This window comes from Pelobates fuscus, chromosome 5 (assembly GCF_036172605.1).
Source record: "Pelobates fuscus isolate aPelFus1 chromosome 5, aPelFus1.pri, whole genome shotgun sequence".
Taxonomy (NCBI): Eukaryota; Metazoa; Chordata; class Amphibia; order Anura; family Pelobatidae; genus Pelobates; species Pelobates fuscus.
The window spans coordinates 175,139,570-175,149,376 of record NC_086321.1 but is presented as its reverse complement, the minus strand read 5'-3'; positions in this window follow the sequence as shown (position 1 = coordinate 175,149,376).

The following is a 9,807-nucleotide window of genomic DNA, read 5'->3' as shown; positions in this document are numbered from 1 at the left end:
GACAGCCAGCATCTAGAAGAAGAGATGTTCATTACAACTTCCTGCCAGCCTGGGGACTCCATTCATTTAGGAAAAGATGAGGGAGGGGAGAAACGGGGGGAAACTTGGGAGAAGGAAGAGGCAAAGAAAAGGAGCTGGCTCAACTTTCTGAAAGATTTGCTGTGTCCCACTAATGCATGGCATTTTATTCTCACAATGCATGGCTGGCAGCTGACGGTGAACCTTTCCTCCTGGGTGGCTGCTGATAGGGAACACTGGCTGCTGATGGGGAACACTGGCTGCTAGAAGGCATAGCTGGCTGCTGATGGGGAACACTGGTTTCTGATGTGGACACTAGCTGCCAGTAGAAATGGCTGGCTGCTGATGGGGAACACTGGCTATCAGAAGGCATGGCTGGCTGCTGATGGGGATCACTGGTTTCTGATGTGGAATGGCTGGCTGCTGATGGGGATCACTGGCTGCCAGAAGGCATGGCTGGCTGCTGATGGGGAACACTGGCTGCCAGAAGGCAGGGCTGGCTGCTGATGGGGAACACTGGTTTCTGATGTGGAACACTAACTGCCAGTAGAAATGGCTGGCTGCTGATGGGGAGCAGTGGCTGTCTGATAACATGGCTGGCTGCTTATGGGGAACACTGTCTTCTAGCCGTCTCTCAGACTGTATGCCTCTGACACATGGTGTTTGTTAAGGTGAAATTAAAGGGCACATAACCCTTCATTTAATATAAAGAATGACTTACACAACATTGTGTATAAAGTTTTGGTTTACCCTTTCAGTGTTGTCTCGATGTGCACTTGCCTGTCTGTCACTGACAATGTACACCCACTTAACATGTGCTCAGATTGCAGGTTACATACATTTTACATGTATGATGTGAAACATGGGAAAGTGCGCCAGTTTCTAACGATACCAGTGAGAAAAAGGGGTCCTACATTTATATAAAATAATAGACGCTCAGTAAAAGTGATGTCCCCTGCTCACAGCTATTTAAAGTGAGAGCAGTCAATGTGATTCATTCACTAAACTCCGAACTGTGATGAATTGACACGCAAATTGCACAATTTTAGGCAAACACGGCTATCTTTGGATGTGTTAGGGGATGTTTTCCCCTATTCAGCTATAGTTGCCTTTAATTTACTAATGGGTGTTGTGTCCCTTTAAGGATGATCTCACACAGCAGGCCAGGGAGGGCGAGGCTGGCTTGGATCAGGACTCCAGACTGTTTGGCTCTGATCCCAAGTTTAAATATTTTAACGTCTTAGCCAATGCGGAAAAAAAGGAGAATGACTGGGCTTTCAGCTGCTCACTGGCTGCAGAGGGGAATGCAGGAGATAACTTTGTATTAAAATGAATGATACACGGGATATGGACACCGAGGTGGGGATGGAGTGGATGCTAAAGAGATACTGGAGCAAGGGATTATTTTAATCCTTAAATACCAATAATACACTTGCTATCATCACAATCTGGTCCCTAAAGACCTCATGCCCTATTTATAAAGCTTTGGCAACACAAAGCCTTGCTAACATTAAGAGATTTAATTATGGAATATTTGGGGAAATGTAGCAACGTTTTCTATTTTAAAATGTGGTCTCAATACATTTGTGACTACTCCCCATTTACATTTTCCAACACTTTTTAAAAACAGAACACTTTGATAAATGTACCCCAGAATCCTTAAAGGATATATGTGGTGGTATAAATCTATCACAAATGGTAAATCATTGATCCTTAAATAGACATTTAAACACCCAATCTTAATATAGTTAATATAATGTACTGGAAGGTTTGTTCATGTCCATGACATGTTTCTGTTTACATCTGTCTGAGAACAAGCCTCCTCTAGTGCATGTCAGACTGCCAGGCATTACCACCTCATTGTAGCCAATGTTTGTGGATGCATTGTGGGTGTTGTGAGGAGACCAACAATCAAAGTGAATTTAAAATTTTAAGGGATGCCCAAAGCACCAACCAACCGGGGCTAGTTCAAGGTTAATATATCTTATCCCTTTTGTCCTCTTTTCTAACCCACCTTTGTGGTCATCTTCTTCCTCTCTTTAACGTGTCTAAATATATATATATATATATTTTTTTTTAAATACAAAATTTCTCACCCCTCCAAGGTGGTGTATATTTTTGTGTATTCCTCATTCTCAGGTCCTCTACCAGAATCCTGGGAGTCTGAGGGTTCTGCGCAGTATCTTAGCTGTTCCTGGAACTGAACTCTTTTGGACAGCGATCTCAGCTTGCATGTCACAGCCCCAAGTGCTCCAATCACAACTGGGCCTTCTACTGCCTTTACTTTTCACATCCTTTCAGCGCCTTTCAGTCCTTGGTATTTGTCCACTCTCATGTTCCTTCTTCCTGATGTTATATTCACGTGGTATTGCCACATTCACCACCACGGCAGTCTTATGTTCCTTGTCTGCTACCACGATGTCAGGTTGGTTGCCCACTATTTGCTTGTCTGTCTTGATATGAAAATCTCAAGAGGATCTTAGCCTTGTCATTGTCAACTACCCTTTATGCTATCTACCAACTAGAATTAGGCAGGTCCAGACCATATTCTGTGCTGATATCTTTGTTCACATTCTCAGAAACTTGGTTGTGCCTCTCAGTGTATGCTGTCCCTGCTAACATCTGTTAGTGCAGTGGTAAAGTCACTGTCTTGGAACCAGGAACTCCATCTTTGAGATTTACCAGTAAGTGTTCCTGGGCAAGACACCTAACAATACATACCCTACCCAAACCAATAATGAGAGTAACAGGAACCAAGAGAGTAACAAGGTCCCTATCAGATGCTAGGGAACCAGGGCAATCTGATGCCCAGTGCGCTACTGGGACAAACTATTCTTGGACACGAAGTGAGAACCTAGACCTGCTTGACTGCTACTACAACAGCAGACCCAATGAGAGAGGCTACATGAAACATATGAGGGAACTATGGAAGTAAAGGAGACCTTCATTTCCGCCAACACTAAAACAGTTAGTTACACAATGTTTGAACATTGTCAAGAGGTGTCACAACTGGATATATATAAACAATTAAAAAAAAAACTAATTTTTAATGGAAAAAAAATAGCTCACTGACCCATACTCACTTTTTACTAATCTATACACATACATACATACACATACAGGCTGTGTTTAACACTATGCCTCCCCCACACTCCCTGTGCTAGGTTCCCCTTTAATGTCTGCTCAGTGTTAAGTAGACATGCCCCATACTTGCGGCATAGCGAGAAGGGGCAGAAGGGAGAATGTAACTTCATAGATAGAGGGGGTTATGGAAGGGAATTGGGAAGTGACCCGCAGGGCCTTTATCTGGCAACACTAAGATGGTGGCACCTAGGACAAGAAATAAACAATAAAAAAAAGTGAAATGGGGGACCTTGGAGCATTTTAGGGTGACAAAATTTAAAGTGTAGTGGAGTCGGGAGGGGGTGGGGGCAAAACAAACAGATGCTGCCATAACCGTGCAGCTTTAAGTGAACAACCTCTAAAATTGTAGTGTATTTAATGTTCAATGATAATAGAATACATCAACTGAACAGTCATTTAACATTGCCACCTGCTGGCTCTGTGAAGCCACACATTTGTAAAAATAAATGGGTATTAATTACTAAAACTTTTTGGAGGAAAATTATTTTATTGCTGTCATGGTAAAACATGTACAATACATACTTCATACTAGAAATGTTACACAACTCTGATAGCCACATTAAATGCCTGTTTGTCAGTTTCCTTTGCTAGCAGACATAAAATAGGTTGAACGTTTCAGGGGTGTGCACAGACATTTGGTTGATCTCTAGATATCTCCATCAACACTTGGACTCACGCCTAAATCATCTTGTAGACTCCTTTGAAGTCTCTAAAAAGTAATAAATATTAAAGCGGTAATCATTCAGCCACAGTTGAGTGGCTCAGGTGGAAAATGTATGCGATCACTTGCTCAGCAGTCATTGGGATGGGCAGTAACTGGAAGGAAGTGTGCTGAGTGCAGACATCTGGTTTGGGATGTAGGACCATTTCCATTACTTAAGGGCGCCTATTCAGAGAGCCCATATTAATCAGGTACTACCATCTTGGTCGGATTCCAGAGCCTTCACAATAAAGGAGAACACTATTTAAAAAAAAAAAAATCCTTCATATGGCATTCATGTGAAGTTTATTGTTTTATTCTCAATGAAAAGTGCAATTTCATAATTTAATAAAGGTTGTGGGTGTGTGTGTGTGTGTGGGTGGGTGAGGGAGGGATCACAAGCGTCACTTTTTTTGTCTACTTTCTCAGGTAATTTGGACAGTTTCCTAAACAAAGTCACAGTGCTTGCACATTCACTGAGATTTTATTACTATTTTGTTATATAAAAACACAAAGAAATCTGTTGTGCTGTACCTTATAAAATTACATGATAATTCATACCTTCCAACATTTCTCATGAAGAAAGAGGAACATTTTAATTAGATACTTGTATTTGCTGCTGGATTTAATAGTGAACATGTCTGTAGTAAGCATGTATGTCTGTCAGTGAGCATGTCTGTAGTGAGCATATTTGTGTGTGTGCTAATGAGCACGTCTGTAATAAGCATGTATGTGTGTCAGTAAGGACGTCTGTAGTGAGCATGTATGTGTGTCAGTGAGCATGTCTATAGTGAGCATGTATGTGTGATGTAGAATTATTAAAAACCTGTATTGAACCTGTGTTGAATGTTTGCACTAACTCCATTTTAACCCACATTACCTGACAGATCCTCCATTTTAAACTACATTACATAACAGAATTTCCCAGCAACATTTAGTGTAATGAATAGAGACTGTATTTTCTATAAAGACATAGCTGACTCCGGAATTATTGAATCTCCTGTAACATGCAACAAAGTATAACCAAGGCCAAGGCCAAGGCCATGTGAAGCAGGCCTAATGAAATGTTCTATTCATAAAAGAACCCTGCACCTGACCACGAGTCTGACATCACTAACTGCCCAAAATGACGCTCAAGCCCCCCTTCCCACCGAGTAAGCCTCATGCTGGGAGAGATGGCGCTTGAGCCATCTGTCCACACCTAGCTAACCACTTAGTTCTTGATCCAATTAATAATATTGATGGGTGGACACTGACATAGTCACTTAACATTTAATCCAATTAATGATGTTTATTTGTTATTATCTGATATTCAATGATGATGTCATTTTGGTCTTATAAGGGCTTGCAAGCCTGTTTTTTGCCAGATGCCATTAAATTTTCTCGAAGTTATTTTAACCTGATCTCCGTGTGTCAGTGTGAATTTACTTCTGCGTATACGCAATTTAATCATCTCAGATTTGGACAGGAACAGATAGATTTCTAAACATATTTGTTTATTTCTAAATTAATCTACATCATGTGTGTGTCAGTGAGCATGTCTGTAGTGAGCATGTATGTGTGTGTGTGTGTGTGTGTGTGTGTCAGTGAGCACGTCTGTAGTAAGCATCTATGTGTCAGTGAGCATGCGTGTCAGTGAGCACGTCTGTGGTAAGCATCTGTGGTGAGCATGTATGTGTGTCAGTGAGCGTGTGTGCGTCAGTGAGCGCGCGCGCGCGTGTGTGTGTGTGTCAGTGAGCGCGCGTGTTTTTTTTTTTTAATTATTTATTTTTGCCGTGCAAATGAGATAATAACACGCATGAGGTACCCCAAAGGCAATCCTCACGCTTTTTCATAAACATTTGAAAACAGAATGGGGTATGTTAATGCATGCACAATTTTATAAGTAATATTTAGTTTGGTATGATTATTCACGCTCTGGTATCTCCTGACTGTTAAGCTGTAGTATAACATATGCAACTCAGGTAAGTAATGCTTGGACGGGGATGTTTATGTCTAGATTACTAGATGTGACTGAGCTAGTTGCACTTGAAATTATAAATACGTAATGGAAACAGTTGCTGGCATTTGAGGGTACTGCACATTTTGTTAGAGTATATCTTACATAAGGTTATGATTTGTCCTGAACTTGTCGAACTGCTTACAACTAATAAAATTCAACAGAAAGCTTTTGGCTAGGCTGTGCTTTAATGAGGTGTCTCGTTTGTGGACCTGCCCACTGTGCATTAGGTGCTTCAGCTGTGTGCTTATAGTAAACAGGCATTGTAAGAGTTAATGCTCCTGTCCCTGAACATGGAGTCTAGTCAGCTTTAAGTATGAATCCGTGTAGTTGGTGCATGCTAGTGAGTGGTTAGGGGTAGTACCAGAGCTTTAAACTAGATAGGCTATAACAAACGATTAGTTGTTGGATGATAGTAAATAATAAGAAAAATAAACAGTCCAGTTTGGGGTTGATACATATCAGTCTGTGGAGTAACAGCAAGGCACTAACTGAGATGTGCACATCAGGCTGCGTGTAGTTGGAGTTTCACCCTATCCCCTGGCTTGGCTTCTGCCCACTTCAATTTGTAAAAGTCTCAGTGGCCCCGAGCCCGTTGTTCCGTCTGCCCCAGGTTTTTGTTGGAACCCGGTTCCTGCTGATCCAGTTGCGTGTTGCTCCTTCGCCGGTATCCCGGTGGGGTTCAGTGTTAGTGTGATCCCGAAGTTTCCCCCTCCGGAGGTGTGAGTCGTGCTCTCGTGGGCTCCCCTTTGCGGCTCTCTGCCCAGGATTGCGGTGAGGAGTTTTGGTCACCTCGTGGCTCCGGTAAGTGCCAGGGGGTCGATCAGATCGTCTCCGTTGGTGCCAAGTGCGCGGCGTAGAGATTTTATGCCTAGTGAGGTGAGGCATGGGTCGGCAAGTGTTAGCGGGTAAGCCTTGCAATTAGGTGTCGCTCTTCTCTTTCTCTTCCCTTTGTTTGTGCCTGTCAGTTTGGGCCCAGGGTTAGCAGAGATTTTGTCTGGGTGCCTCTTAGCTGCCATCACCGGGTGCAGTTCGTGGCTCGGTTGCGCTTTTCGGAGCCGGTTTAGCTGGTGGGTTGCTGAGAGACCATTTGGGCTGCTCGCATCTGTGGCATTTTGGCCCACAGCTGTGTCCAAAAGTGGTCGAAGCCTTCTGCTATGCAGTCTGCGTGGGGGATCCCACTCACATGTCGCGCTTGTAGAGGCTGGGTGAGAGCAGGCCCAGGAGCGTGGTCACTAGCCGCCATCTTGGTCACAAGGTGCAGAATGCTAGCGGTCGCAGAAGTTTGTAGGAGCTTGTGGCCCAGTGTGGTGTGGACCGGGATGACCCCCGCCGGTCCATATGGGGGGGGGGGGGGGAACACGGGACAACGACGCGGGCTCTGCATTGCGTCAGCTGAGTATGAAAACGGCGGGAGAGTGCCCATCTCTCCCGTGAGTAGGCCGCATGTTGGTGCCGAGCACTTGAGGTATCCTTGTGTAGGTTTCAGTTTTCTCTGCCTATATCCAGCTTCCAATTGCCCGATTTAGGTGTCTGTGTTGGCAGATGTAGCTTAGAGTGTCGGTTGGCACAGGAGCTGTTGCTGCCTGCGTCCGTTCAGCTCAGCGGTCAGGCCCCGCCCCTCGTCAGTAAGCATGTTTATGTCAGTGAGCATGTCTGTAGTGAGCATGTGTGCGTCAGTGAGCTTATCTGTAGTGACGTGTGTATCAGTGAGCTTGTCTGTAGTAAGCATCTTGGTGTATACCAGTGTTTGTCTGTAGTTAGCTTGTGCGTCAGATTGTCTGTACTAAGTTTGTGTGTACCTGTAAGGTTGTCTGTGTTTGTCAATGATTAAAAAAAGGAACATATATCCTTTAGTGAGAATGTTAAATATCCCTTTATAACATTTAAAATATGGCTACATCTTGCTACCCCAGATTGAGTAATTCTAATTCATAAACATAGATTTTAAATATATTAAGGCCTGTGGGAGGGGCTTGAATTCCCTTTAAAAGGGCTGCCAATCCTCTACCACTTTACCATTGTTGGTCTGGCGAGTTGAGAGGATTACTTCCGGTCAAGTCGCCATCTTTTTTCATCCCCGCTTTCCCTTCTGGTTCTGGTTCCTTTTTTCCCCCACTTACCTGACAGCTCACCAAAAGTTACAAACCCGCTGCCTCCTTCAGTCTTCCTCTGAGCCCGGTCTTGGCTAGTGGTTCCAACTGTAAGTCAAGACCCTTACCGTAAGGCAGCGGTTACATCCGTTATATACCTCATCGCGGTAGGGGTCTATTCATGTTTCTTACGTTCGTTTGATTCATTGCATTTGTTTGTTTTAGGCGCTTAGGCATGATTTAGTGAGCATTGGGGTATATTTATGGTTTCAGTTCTTTGCAAACGCACAAACGCAGTCATTTCGTTTTCGTTTCCCTCCATTTGTGCGTTTAGTCAGTCACCTACTTCATACGAACCTTTCCTTTGATGTCGGTATGAAACAGACGAACTATTATTGTGAAAGCATTTATTCTGTTCGGGAGATTTCCCCTATTCGGCAGATGTTTGCTGGATTTATTTAGTTCACGAATGCAGTCGATTAGCCTTTCTATTTTATATTCCCCTACTGGTTAGACTAGTTATTACAGCTTTACACTTACTGGATATTATTTGTTGCTATTTAGATGATCGACAGGCTGTATCTTCAGGTTTTCATTTAGATGAACATTTGTCAGCATGATGTTCCCACAGGTTTCGATGCAGGAAGTTAAGCTTAAGAATTGTGACAACTTTGTCAATACTTGGCCTTATTAGTGAGAATACAAAAGGTATAAGGTTAAGCAGTTAGGAGCAAGGTGCTACAATCACCTATGTGAAGTCACTTAATCACATCAAACATACAATATTAAAAAAAAGGGTGGGTGGTGAGAGCACACTAATAGATATTGCACATTTCCCTTAATTACACGTAGAATTTTGGTAAAAAAGTGCTTATGGTCAATCCGAATTCCACAGACCAGTGGTGTATATATGCCTGTAAGTTAAAACAGGGAAAACCACAAAAAAAGTGTAATAACGTAGGAGCCACTTTACAATAAAAATTTCAAAGGTTCCACTCACATGGTCATGAGCCACTTTATAAAAGCTGGCTCAGACTAAAAGTAAATCAGGTGAAAGCACGTGGACATCAGGTACTAAGCCATTTTTCCCTCTGTGGTCTTGCAAGTTGTTTGTTGCTTAAGAATATTCCAGGATGCAGGAAATCTTGCAAACAAATTTATTAACACTTAAAGGTAGCTTGAAAAAACAACAAATAAAATAGAATGAATCTATAAAGTCCACGATATTCCCCGTGGTGGTGGTCTCTCCCTCCCCCCGTGGTGGTGGTCTCCCTCCCCCCCCTCTCCCTCCCTTTGTGGTGGTGGTGGTCTCCCTCCCGCCCACTCCCTCCCTTTGTGGTGGTGGTCTCCCTCCCCCCCACTCCCTCCCTAGAACTTAATAAATTCAAAAGGCCCATTTACAGAAGATTGGATTTATAGAATATGAAAATTGGTGCCATATTGTGACCGCTTTGATGGGATATATTGTTTCATAAGCAATCTACCTTTACATTTCATAACAGATTTGTTTTAGTCTGGAATATAATTTGGGGAAAATTTGTCAGACAGGAGGGATACAGGGCCAAATTTTGTAGAGCCTGTGAAACAATGGGTCATTCCTAAGGGGAACACCGGGTATTATTGGGAAAATTGAGAAATCGCATTTGCTCGTAGTGATACCTCTTCATAATGCCCATTACCAGGGTTAGAGTACAATTTTTTTTTTTTTAGAATTTCTGCGACATAAACATCACATGTTTTTTCTACTGTTAATGTAACCCAGAATTTGCAAAAATATACTGGCTGGCAAACTTGTTTCTTTGCTCAATCATCAGCTCAAATTAGGTTGTCTGACAAAGGCTAAAATAACTAAT